This window comes from Eschrichtius robustus, chromosome 14 (assembly GCF_028021215.1).
Source record: "Eschrichtius robustus isolate mEscRob2 chromosome 14, mEscRob2.pri, whole genome shotgun sequence".
Lineage (NCBI taxonomy): Eukaryota > Metazoa > Chordata > Mammalia > Artiodactyla > Eschrichtiidae > Eschrichtius > Eschrichtius robustus.
Window position 1 is genome coordinate 50568255 of NC_090837.1, and position 13122 is coordinate 50581376.

Below are 13122 nucleotides of genomic sequence, written 5' to 3' on the forward strand. Positions count from 1 at the left end.
GGAGTGTTTCAGTATCTCCAAGCTGCTGCGGGGAGACTCTACTTCAAGATACAGCTCATTCTGAAGATCCAAAGATAGCTGAGTCAACTCCTGGGAGGAAAACCTAGGTTCAGATCCCAGCAGCGTTCTCTTCTCCGAAAAGCTAGGAGCAGCTGGCAGGAGGCTGTAATTCCTGGCTCTTTGCAAGGAGAATGCTTTAACCTTGCATTGAGCAGACGCCTTATTGGCTAGATACGTAGCACTGAAAAAAGAACTCTTCCTTTCAATGGTATGGCATGATTGGCAATATTTTTACAACTCTTTTTTCATTCTGATGTATCCGTTATGTGCCTGCGGTTTTATGGCCAGACAAGGAAGCAGCCTTTGGGGGCGATTTTGGAGCTAGGACAGAAGTTCTGCTGTGCCCCACATATGGGATGCCAGAATTCTGAGTTTGTTCAAAGAAAGAGGATTTGAAATTTCCAGAGGTTGAGGGAAAACAAAATGTGCTTTGTTAAAAGAGTCCGACCATGTTATGACTCTTATCCTAACAAAGCTATTTGGTCTTTTCAGGGAAAACAAATGCAACAGACAGGCCAGGAGGAGGCAGCTAACTTATGGCTGTTCATTTCTGAGGGGCTTCCTAGCGCTCAAAATGGGAAAAGTCAATGGGGTCTCTCCTAAGGTGAAGGGAAAGTCCGCCAGCTCCTCTTCGTGGGGTGATTACAGTTAGACCCTTATTTAGTGTGTGGCCCAAGTTAGAATAGAGAACACCTGCCTTGTCATCAACGAACCACAAAGGATGAAATTCTATTCCTGTGCCAATAAGATGTGGGAATTTTGGAAATTTATGGAAAGCATGAACTCGAAAGTATAAGAGATGGTTTCCAAAATGCAGAGTGTATCACACTGCCATTTAGAAGTCATTTCTGGTTTTGGGTGTGTGTATTTGTGTCAGTATTTTGAATTTTAAGATTGGGAAGGTAAATGTAGGAGCAAGAGGGGATAACAGCAGAGAAAATTCCAAGACAGGCAAGACTGGACAGCGAATGCTTGGCAGTGGGTTCTGAATGCTAAAGTTGTGGGTGAGAGATTATTTTTCTCGGATCTGCACATATGGAACAAATTCCTGACCCAACTGGCCCACTGCCTTGGGGCTTTTGTTCTTCTCTGAAAAGGTTAAAAAAAAAAAAAAAAGAAAAAGAAAGGAGGTATCATGCTCAATTCTAGTTGCTATCCAATCTCCTGATTTTTTTTTAAGTTAAACTTTTTAATTTGAGACAATTGTACGTTAACATGTAGTTGTAAGAAACAATACAGAGAGACCTCTGTACCCTCTGCTCAGTTTCCCCCTCAATGGTAACATCTGGAAGCTCTATGTACAGGGTCACAACCAGGTAATTGACACTGATACATGTTCAAGGTATAGAATGTTTCTGTCACCACAAAGGTACCTAGTGTTGCCCTTTTATAATCACACCCTCTTCCCTCCAGCCCTCACTCCCTCCTCAACCCCTGGCAACCACTAGTCTCTGCTCCCTTTCTGTAGTTTTCTAATTTCAAGAATGTTAGCTAAATGGAATCATACAGTATCTAACCTATGGACTGGCTGTTTTCACTCAGCGTAATTCTCGGGAGATTGATCCAGGGTTTTGCAGGTATCAGTCGTTCTTTTTTTTATTGATTAGTAGCATTCCATTGTATGGATGTACTGGTTTGTTTAACCATTAACCTGTGAAAGGACATCAGTGTTGTCTCAATTTTGGCTACTATGAGTAAATCTGCTTATAAAGAGAATTTTTAACTTTTCTGGGAAAATGCCAAGAGTACCATTGGTGGGTTGTATGGTAGTTGCATGTTTCGTTTTTGGTTTTGTTTTGTTTTGTTTTTTACAACAGTCAAATGTTTTCTAGGGTAGCTGAACCATTTTATATTCTCACAAGCAATATATGAATGGTCTAGTTTCTTCTCATCCTTACCAGAATTTTAGATTGTTACTAGTCCTTATTTTGGCCCTTCTGATAAATGTCTAGTGATATCTCATTATGGTTTTATTTTTTTCACTTACCTAATGGCTAATGACGTTGAATATCATTTCACCTGCTATCTGTATATCCTCCTCAGTGAAATGTCTGTCAGTGTCTTTTGCCCATTTCCTAATTGTTTGGTTTTTTAGATGATTTTTGAGGGTTCTTAACTTCTTCTAGATGCTTGTCCTTTGTCACATATGTGGTCTGCAAATATTTTCTCCTAGTTAGACCTTATATTTACACCTGATGGACAACAGTTCTTAATTTTGATGAAGTCCAATTTATCCATTTTTCCCTTGTATGGATTGTGTTTTTTGTTGTCAAAAACTTTTAAAACTCTTTGTCAGGCCCTAGATCCCAAAGCTTTTCTCCTGTTTTAATTTTTTTTCTAAAAGTTTCATAGTTCTGCATTTTACATTTACACAGTGATCTATTTTGAGTTCATCGTTCTAAAAAGTGCGAAACTTAGAGACAATAACTGCTCTGCTTATGCCAGGCAGCACAGAAAAAACTGTTTGCCTTCCCTGCCATCCCCACCAGTGGGGAGCCTAGACCTCCACCCTCACAAGGCCGTGCATTATTGAGCGCCTACCACATCCCAGGAGTGGACCAAGAGCTCTCCAGGTGTTTTGAATCAATGTCCGAGGCCTGGCTTTTAACGTGGTGTTGTGTGGACAAAAGAGCAGAGTCTGTCAGACTTAATTAGAACTTGTTAGTCGAGCTGCATGATATTGGGAAACTGCTCCACTGCTCTGAGCCTCAGTTTTTTCATTTGTAATAAGATGGTTTTGAGTATTAAATTAGACAAAATATGTCAAATGACTTGTGCAGGGGTATTCAATAAATGGTCTCATTCTTCTCCAAACTGATCCATCGCAGCTCTTGAGAATGTTAGCAACAGGCTCTTGTTGTCAGAACAGAAAAGACCAGTTGTATACAGCTGGTCCTGAGTTTTCTAAGGGCTAATTATCTGGTTTACAGATAAACTAGGGACCTTATACTCTTGCTTCCTAGCTTGGTAGCCAACACTTCGCCTAGTAATGGAGCTACTGGTACTAGTTCAATAAAGAGGGCAAATGAAAATTTTATTCTGATTCAGTTAAAATATCTCAAAGATGGGAGGACTTAGGAAAAGAAACTGACATGGACGGCAACAGATGTTTTTAAACCTGATTTGTTTAGTTTTATCAGCTCATTAAATTATGGGAAAAATGTGAAACACTCATAAAATTACATTCTGTAAAATATGTGAAGAAATTCTACCTGTTCTATCTGAAGGGAAAAAATTGTCAGCTTATCTGAGGTCAGTTCTTGAAACCATTCATGTTAAATTTTCTGATTTTTATACAAGCCAAATTCTATGAGTTACTTTTGAAGTCCCTTATTGAATGGTATAACATTGAAAATTCAGCTATCACCTTTGTTTATTCTCTCAGCACTTACATTTTGTTGTTTGCATTTTTTTCCTTTCATCATCTCCTCTTTCCCTTATTAAAAAAAAAAAATATATATATATATATATATATATATATATATATATAAAATGCCTCCCTCTTCCTTTTCTTAAAATCTTTCTCCCAGTGGCATCTCCAGAACTATGTCTGGGATTAATCACATTGTGTTGGATCTGCCACAAATACTTTATTTTTATACAATTGATGTTAAACTAAACAAGCACCAAAGGCCTTTCTGAAATGGCCATATACAGAAAACACAGAAGAGCAATGTGCAGGGTGAGGGCTTAGGTGGCAGGTGGAGAGGGGTCATTTCTAGTCTGTTTCTTGGGTGTGGTGGGAAGACCACTAAGGCTCACACACATCTGCATCTCAGGTCCTTTTTAGGAGCAACTGCTTGAGCCAGAAGCAGCCTCCCCAGTTACCATCCACCCCACCCCCAACCTGGGCCCCTCAAAGCCCACAGCTCACACACATGTCTCAACCTCTGGAATTGGATCTGTCCTTCATTAATTTATTGTCTTATCATTTAGTCAGAGCATGTTTTGAAGATAAATAGCAAATTCATATAAAGAAAGTAAATAATTCCTTGATGGTGTATATATTTGGAAGTTTGATCCTGGCAATGCTTGTCCTATTAAAATTAAGCACATCTTTTTAAAAATATTTATTTATTTATTTGGTTGCGCTGGGTCTTAGTTGCAGCATGCAGGCTCCTTAGTTGCGGTACGTGGGCTCCTTAGTTGCAGCATGCATGTGGGATCAAGTTCCCTGAGCAGGCATCAAACCCAGGCCCCCCACCTTGGGAGCACAGAGTCTTAACCACTGTGTCACCAGGGAAGTCCCTAAACACATCTTTTAACTAGAAGAATAAGCCTGTGTTTATACTAGATATAAAGTCTGCAGATTAACCCAAGTTTGGGGGAGTCAATACTTTAATTGACGCTGGCATTTGATACCTCACTGGGGGCATTGGTTCCTTGGGTTATCTGCTAACACATGATTCTCATCACATGAGGCTATGGGGGGGAGGGTAAAAAAATTCTCTTCATAGGACTGACATTATCTAAATACTCTCAAACTATGATTAATCAACCCAATAATTGATATAATAATGTAGCTGACAACCCTATTGCTTGGCTGAGTTACTCTCTCATATGATAAAGTCAACTGAATTTGGATGTGTGCTTTTTAATTTTCTCTTCCATTGCTGGCCACACCCAATGAACTAAGTAACCCTTTGCTCTGATGTTTTCAGCACAGTAAATGCTTTTCTTCTTTTTTTTCTTTTCATTTTTATGATCCCAGTATCCTGTTTCTCAGAGGAACATTTCATCTCGACAGCCAGGGAGAGAGCCTGGATGCTCAAGGTAAGATTTCAACATAAATTATGTTGCATGACTCCCTGTTTACAGATTAAATTGGAGTGCGTATTATTAATGCCTTTGTAACAAATTTATTTTCAAAATTCCATTATACAGTTAAAGCAAGTATTCGAGTAAACATGCTTCATTAAAACATTGTTTTTCAAACTACATTCCATTTCCCGTGTGTACTAAGGGCTAATTAACTGTTATCCGCAATTCCTCTAAAAATGCTCCAGCCAGTTAAAGTTTAACTTTGGAGATCTTATTGGTGAGAAGTGAAGTGAGAGAATTTTAAGATATAGTCAAATGACCTCATGACATTTCTAATTATGAAGAAGGGATTATTTGTTAAAAATCCAGGCAACTGCTCTGTTGACTTTACAGTAGAGGTGGGCGTCTTAAAGGAGATGAAAGCTCAGAAAGCCTCATTTTTTCAGTTTGGGATTTGTGTTTGAGACTCAGTCATTTGACCTTCTGTTGTTTCCCGCTGGTGCGCCATCTAATATTCCAGGAGCTCACTAGAACAAAGGAACAGTTAACTGAAATTCCACCAGATGGCAATATTCGGAAAGCCATCCTGTGAGGTTTCAAAGCTATGAGCTATTTATTGTTCACACAGAGAATAGTCTCACAAAGTGTAAAGTCCTAGATTTCATTAAGGGTGCTCTAAACATCTTTTGTTTTACTTTTTGCCCACAGCATCGAAATTTTTACTAGGGGGAAAATAGGTGTGTGGGGGGTATGTGTTGTTTTCTTTTGTTTATCATTCTGGAAGGATAAAATTAGAAACTTCATTCTTCAATAATTCTCCAAACAGTATTGGTGAGTCTTAAAAGCTCAAATCAATGGGTAATATGCCATATTTGTCTTGGGGTCTCTTTGTGATAAATGCTATGATTGATGGTCATTTTTAAATGAATTATTTGAGAAGAGAAACCGAAAATTCTTAAGAGTAGAGTTTTAAGGAGTTGCCTAGTTATTAAACCAAGTGAAATTTACAGGTACAAAATTCTTATTTGTAATGATTTGAAATAATTAAGGTTTATTTAAATAGGATGAGTAAACTTTGCCCCTTTTGCTCTAATGAAAGTAGAGATGCTGTATGTACCCTAAGTGGTGCCCAAAGAGCCGCCCTCTTCAACAATCAGAACTGGCCCTAGGACACAGCTGGGATAGAGGGAAGGAAGTAGAAAGGCATCTGAGGGCGATTGAAATAGGAAGAACCAATAAGAGGAGCCACCTGAGCTTTCCACGTGCACATAAAAGCAGTCCCTGAACAGAACCCTCCGACACTGTTGATGGGAACGTAAGTGGCTGCACTATGGAAAACAGTATGAAGTTTCCTCAGAAAACTAAAAACAGAATTACCATATGATCCAGCAATCCCACTCCTGGGCATATATCCAGACAAAACTATAATTCAAAAAGATACATGACCCCCTAGGTTCATAGCAGCACTGTTCACAATAGCCAGGACACGGAGACAACCTAAATGTCCATCGTCAGATGAATGGATAAAGAAGATGTAGTATGTATTATATTTACAATGGAATACTACTCAGCCATAAAAAGAATGAAATAATGCCATTTGCAGCAACATGGATGCAACTAGAGATTATCATATAAGTGAAGTAAGTCAGAAAGAGAAAGATGAATACCATATGATATCACTTATATGTGGAATCTAAAATATGACACAAATGAACCTATCCACGAAACAGAAACAGACTCATGGATATAGAGAACAGACTTGTGGTTGCCAAGGGGGAGGGGGTTGGGGGAGGGATGGAGTGGGAGGTTGGGATTAGCAGATGTAAGCTATTATATACAGAATGGATAAACAAGGTCCTACTATATAGCATGAGAAACTATATTCAATATCCTATGATGAACCATAATGCAAAAGAATATTTTTTTAAAAAAAGTGTATATATATATATATATATATGTATATATATGTATATATATATATATATATATAATTGAATCATTTTGATATACAACAGAAATTAACACAACATTGTAAATCAACTATACTTCATTAAAAAAAAAAAAAGCAGTCCCTGGACAGGCACTGAGTGCCCTTTGAAACCCACTCGTGTGCCCTAGAAGGGGGCCTATATATCTGGTGTCCAGGACAGTCCTAGTTAACTTCTGTTGTCCTGGAATATCATCTAGTTACCACTCCCTTTCACCCTCAAAATTCTGTTTGGATAATAAGGTATAATTTATCTTCCAAGCTGGCATGTTTGAAGAAAAAGTAATAGAAAAAGATGGCCTGATATCTAAATTGGGCATCTGTGTATAAACCTCCTTGTATATATGGGGCTACGGGACAAATTCTTTTTCTGTAAAGAGCCACATAGTAAATAGTTTTCTGCTTTGTTGGTCGTACAGTCTCTGTCACAGCTATTCAATTCATTGTAGCGTGAAAACATATAAACGTAAATGAATGGGTTTGGCTGGCTTCCAATAAAACTTTATTTACAAAAAACAGGCAGCCAGCAGCATTTGGCTGGCAGGGTTTACAGCCTTGTCTGAGATAATAGACAGTAAGGAAATAGGAGATGGTGGAGAACCAAGAAGACAGCCATCCTTCATTCTTCTCCCTTCTCTTCATATCCCTTCTGGGTTGCAGCCTCCTCATTTAACCCTCTCGGAAGCTAGTATTAATAGTTTCCTTGAGAGAGCAATTTTATCATCAGTTGTGTGGTTCCCGAGATTCCTTTGCTGGGTCTAACTGCTTGCTTCTCATCCAAATCTGTTCCCGCACCTGCACACCACGCCTGTGCTTTGTACTTCATGACACAGAATAACATCCCTACTCGGGTATCACTTGAGTCCTAGTGTCAAATACTGGAGCGATAGCTATTAACAGACATTGTAATTTATGCTTTGGTCCTCACTAAATAACTGTCTATAGGAAATACAGCCACATTAAGGAAACTTTTATGTTGATTCTACCCGAATTTTTATTATAAAAATAATAAATGTAAAGGAAACTTTAGGGGAAAAAAAATCGCCCATAACAATCCCATCCCAAAATAACTATTTTTCTTTCTTTTTTTTTCATATTTGCTATTCCCTTAAGTATTCCTGTATTTCTGTAGTGGATAACATAGCACATGTGAATTTTGTGTTTTATTTGACATTAATCACAAGCATCTTTCATGAGTCATCAGAACAATCATTAGAATAGTATTATGTTGTATCAATGTGCCATAAAATATCTTCTAATTTTTCACTAAAAAAATGCTATACTAAATTTTTTGTAGACTTTGTTATTGTTTTAGTTGGTTTAGTTTAGTTATTTGTTTTTTCTTTGGTTTTGTTTATTTCCTTAGGACAAAATCCCAGAAGTAAGATTATTATCCAAGGATATGACCATTTGTATGACTTTTAATCTAGTTTACCACATCTTTTTTTTTTTAATTTATTTATTTTTAATTTATTTTATTTTTGGCTGCGTTGGGTCTTTGTTGCTGTGCGCAGGCTTTCTCTAGTTGTGGTGAGCGGGGGCTACTCTTCGTTGCAGTGTGTGGGCTTCTCATTGCAGTGGCTTCTCTTGTTGCAGAGCACGGGCTCTAGGTGCACGGGCTTCAGTAGTTGTGGCTGGTGGGCTCTAGAGCACAGGCTCAGTAGTTGTGGCGCACGGGCTTAGTTGCTCCGTGGCATGTGGGATCTTTCCAGACCAGGGCTCGATCCTGTGTCCCCCTGGCATTGGCAGGTGGATTCCCAACCACTGTATCACCAGGGAAGCCCCCCACATCTTTTCTTAAAAGGTTTGGAGTACTTTACAAGTGTTTGCAGTTTGAGGGTATTAGGCTCACCACAACTTTGTGAGAAGTAGCACTTAATTTATTCAATAATATTTATTGAATGTCTTCTATATGTACAGAACTGTGCCAATTACTTTGTGTGTGTGTGTGTATATATGTAAACATATATGTATCAATATATAAACTATGTGCTCCTTCCACAAATATTTATTGCGTGCCTACTATGAACTGTGTACTGTAGGATTTTAATGGTGATCAGAAGATAGCTTCTGTCTGAGTTTGACCTTACTGGGGAGCTAAGATACCTACGTAAATAACTGTAATAAAATACACAAGATGAGACACACCATAGGAGAAATACAGTTAAAATATGAAGGCATTTGGGAGGGGTGAGGGGAGGTAGAGATGGCATCTGAGCCAAACTTTGAAGGTAAATTGGATTGGGATGCTTGGAGGCGGTGAGATTTGCCCTTCATTCCATAAGCATGTCTTGATTGCCAACTACATGCCAAGTCCTGTGCTACAAGCTCAGGATATAAAGGGGAACAGACAGAGCTCTTAAAGCTTACTCTCTAGTGGAGTAGACAGCCTTTAAAAAAAAAATTGTAAGTGTGATCGGTGGGATGGCTTATCTAGCAGAGGATACATGGAGCTAGGGATGAAACCACGGTTTTCTTTGAAGAGGAGCTTTGCCCTGGCTCCTCTTTTGGCACTGTCTTCATCATCAGTTATTGGGTCAGAATCTGTGGGAGATCTGCTTCTGGAAGTTTGAAGGTTACTCTAGTTGTACTGACCAACATTCCAATTAAAATTGGCCTACATTTACAGCTGGTTCCCCCAGTGGGCATATTCACTGAGAATGCACAGAGCCTAAGGCTGGGATCAGCAAGACCTACATCCTGGCCCTCACCAGCTGATGACTGAAGCAAAGCACTAAGAAGTACAGGGTTTCATGGGTGTTTTGTTTTCTAACAGCTGGAAGGAACCTCAGTAATAATCTAATCCAACTCACTCATCTGACAGATGCACATTCTTGTGTGAAGAGAGTTGGGTGACTAACCTAGTGTCAGACATTTGGTGACAGAGCCACGGCACCAGAACCCTGGCTTCTGACTCACATGCTCTTGTTCCGTATTCACTGCTGTAATTTTTTCTGCCTCATCTATACCACCGAAGTAAAAAGAACTAAAAAGTGTTAGCCTAAGCATTCCTTGTGCCTGTAGAAGCAATATGTGTTTTACCCCTCTCAGACCACAGCAAAAAATAATTTTAAAGTAAATATTCTTAATTTTAAAAGTAATGAATAGTGGTAGAAAGAGAGGGAAACTTGGAACAAATTCCTGCATCAGCCATTTACCTCCCTTAGATTCTGGGCAAATAACTTGACCTCACTGAGTTTTTACATCTTGAGTTTGTTGTGAGAATAATTGGCAGTAACGTTAAGTGTTGGATACATTATGGGCACTCAGCAAATGTTTATTTTCTTTCTCCTTACCTCCTGGAGCTACAGGTTCTTGACAGATTTCCTTTTGTTTATTAATGAGGTGACCTTGTAAGACTCATGAGAATTAAATGATGGAGTGAAAGTACATTCATAAAAGTCTCTGGTGCACAGCTTAATGTTCTCATTTCTGAATTTCACTGGAATACAGTTAAGTAGAGATTTAAAGGTTTTTATTCATGGTTCTTTATCCTTTTCTTCAATAGCTTATTTTATATGGTCTGTGAACATGTTGGTGAGACTTAAGAATTCATTCCTTTTCTCCATGATTTACTTCAAAATGATTTGTCAAAGAGAGAAAGATGATTAAATGAAGAAAATATGGCTAAATATTAACTGCAGAAGATAGCTGGTGGGTATGGTGTACATTATGCTGTTATACAATTTTTTCTACTTTTCTGGATGTTTGAAATGTCCCAGGCCAAATTATTTTTGGAGGATTACATATTAAATATGAAGCTTCTACCATGGCCCCATCACCATGCAAGGTGCCGAGGGTATGTTTTGGGCAAGAAAGTCAGGGTCTCAACCCTGATGGAGCTATGGCCAACCATAGTGGACACTAATAAAACAGGCAACTTCCTCTACAGGGTGCTAACGGCTATGGTAGGAGATCCCATGGCATCCTGTGATCCTCCTAGCAGTGACAGCAAAGCCACGACTGGTGCAGGGAGGTCAGACGGGGCTTCCAAGAGGCAGTGATATCTCATCTAAGACCCAAAGAAAACGGAGGAGCTAGCAGGTGTTGGGGAGAGGGGGACCGCAGGGAATGAGGGGTTGTTTGGGGAGAAAGGGTAGCATCTTCAAAGACCTGGAAAGAAGATAAGAGAAGCATATGGCCTTTTAGCAAAATTGAAAGACATTCAGTAATGAGCTGCAGCATCAAGGTAGTAGATCAGGAAGGGCCTTGTGAGGCCAGTGAAGAACTTTGGGTTGTATCCTGAAAGTGATGGTTGAGGTGTTTTAAGTAGAGAAGTAAAACTTCTATCCTTTTTATCTTAGGATGGTCACTCTGGCAGCTGTATGGAAAGTGATCGGGAGGGGATGAGATTAGAAGTGGAGACACAAAGTGGAGGATGGTGATGGGCATCTGGATTAGCTGATGGTGGCAGCTGGGGTAGAGAGAAGTAGGTGGGTTTGAGTATTGTTTAGAAAGCAAAATAGACAGCATGGGTAAGGGAGAGGTCAAGGTCTAATTCATTCATTCAACACGTATATTGAGTGTATTGAGTGCTTGCTATGTGGTAAAGCCTATTTCAGTGCTGAGAAGAAAAAATCAGGTAAGGGCTATAGGGAATACAGGGTGTGAATAGAGGGGACTAATGGAGAGGGGTCTTTTGCCAAAGCACTCACTATCCTTTGGGACCCCCTTCAGGGATGTCAAAGTAAGAAGCAGTCACCTGGCAACCGTGGAGTTCAGTGGGCTTCCCTGGGAGCTCCACCAATGGCAGTGCTGTGGTTTGCAGAGGATGGTGCCCAGGTGCCTGATATAAGTAAGCAGGAGCTCTAGTGGTATTTACTGAGATAGGAAACACAGGGTTGAGGGAACACTGAAAGTGCGATGGCAAGAATCAGAAACTCGGTATTAAATATGTCGAGTTGAGGGTGCCCATGACATCCAAGAGTATGTATATAGAGATTTAGGATCTGAATCCCAAAAGAGGGAAAAATGAACCACAAGTATAGTTTTGGGAGTCACTAGCATGCAAGCAGTAAGCTGTGAATCTAGGTAAAACTGTCCAAGGAGAACAGAACCTTGAAGATCACCAATATTTAAGGGGTAGATTATAGCAGCATTATTCACAATAGCCAAAGGCAACCAAGGTGTCCATCGACAGATGAATGGATAAACCAAATATGGTTTATACATACAGTGGAATATCATTCAGCCTTTAAAAAGGAAGGTAATTCTGCTGCATGCTACAACATGGATGAACCTTGAGGACTTTATGTTAGGTGAAACGTCAGTCACAAAAAAACGAGTACTGTATGATTCCACTTATATGAGGTACCTAGAGTAGCCAAATCCATAGAGACGGAAAGTAGCATGGTGGCTGACAGGGGCTGGGAGAGGGAGATATGGAGAGTTATTGTTTAATGGGTATAGAGTTCCAGTTTTGTGAGATGAAAAGAGTTTTGGAGATGGATGCTAATGATGGTTGCACAACAGTGAAAGTACTTCATACTTCACTGAACTCTACACTTAAGTGGTTAAAATGGTAAGTTCTATATTATATGAATTCTACTACAGTGAGAGAGAGAGACTGATAATGATTAGCCAGAAACATGGGAAAAAGACCAGCTGTATATGCTCTCATGGAAGCCAAGGGAAAATAGCATTTCAAGACTGAGCAAAAAGCCAAGGATTGATAAACCCAAATGTTCCACAGAGGTTAAGTAAGATAATGACTAAAAGTGCCTATTGGTTTAGCAACCAAAAGGTTGTTAGTGATCTTGGTGATGACGATTTAAATCTCGTGGTCAAAGTGGAACCCAGCATGGAAGTTGAGGAGTGAGGGGGAAATGGAGGCGTGGAGAGGGCAGCTTTAAATAAGCCCTGAGATACTCGGCTATAAGAATGAGGAGAGAAAGGGGGAACTGTAAGGAAGAAGAGTCGATTCAAGGTGGAAGAGACTTGATCAGTTCAAATACTTCTGGGAAGAAGCCAGTAGAAGCGGTGTGTTGGGGTCTGGTAGAAGGTTACAGAGCAGGAGGCAACTGGCCAGGATACACCTCTCCATTGCAACAAGCAAGGAACAGAATAAGATGACTACCGTGCAGGTAAATGTGTAGGTTTGGGGGCAGGAGACTTAAATTCTTGTCTAATGGCTTCAATTACCCTCTGAAGTCAAGGACAAGGCCATCTGCTGAGGGAGGGAAGGTGGAAAGGTCAGAGATCTAAAGAAGCTGAAAAAGTATCGAAATTGCTGGTTTGTGAATAATGACAGAGTGCTGAGTAGGGAAGCAGAAGGATGATCTGGAAGCATTGACACCCGCTCAGGTGTGGAGGGC

At 39.7% G+C, this 13122-nt stretch overlaps 1 protein-coding gene across 1 annotated transcript in view; it reads left to right on the forward strand.

Annotated features, from left to right (window-relative positions):
• The window catches only part of MAPRE2 (microtubule associated protein RP/EB family member 2), a 163807-nt gene that overhangs the window by 23984 nt on the left and 126701 nt on the right, over positions 1-13122 (forward strand). The window contains exon 2 of the mRNA XM_068562548.1: positions 4772-4833. The gene's annotated coding sequence lies outside the window, so the exon portion shown is untranslated. The remainder of the gene's footprint in view (positions 1-4771; positions 4834-13122) is intronic.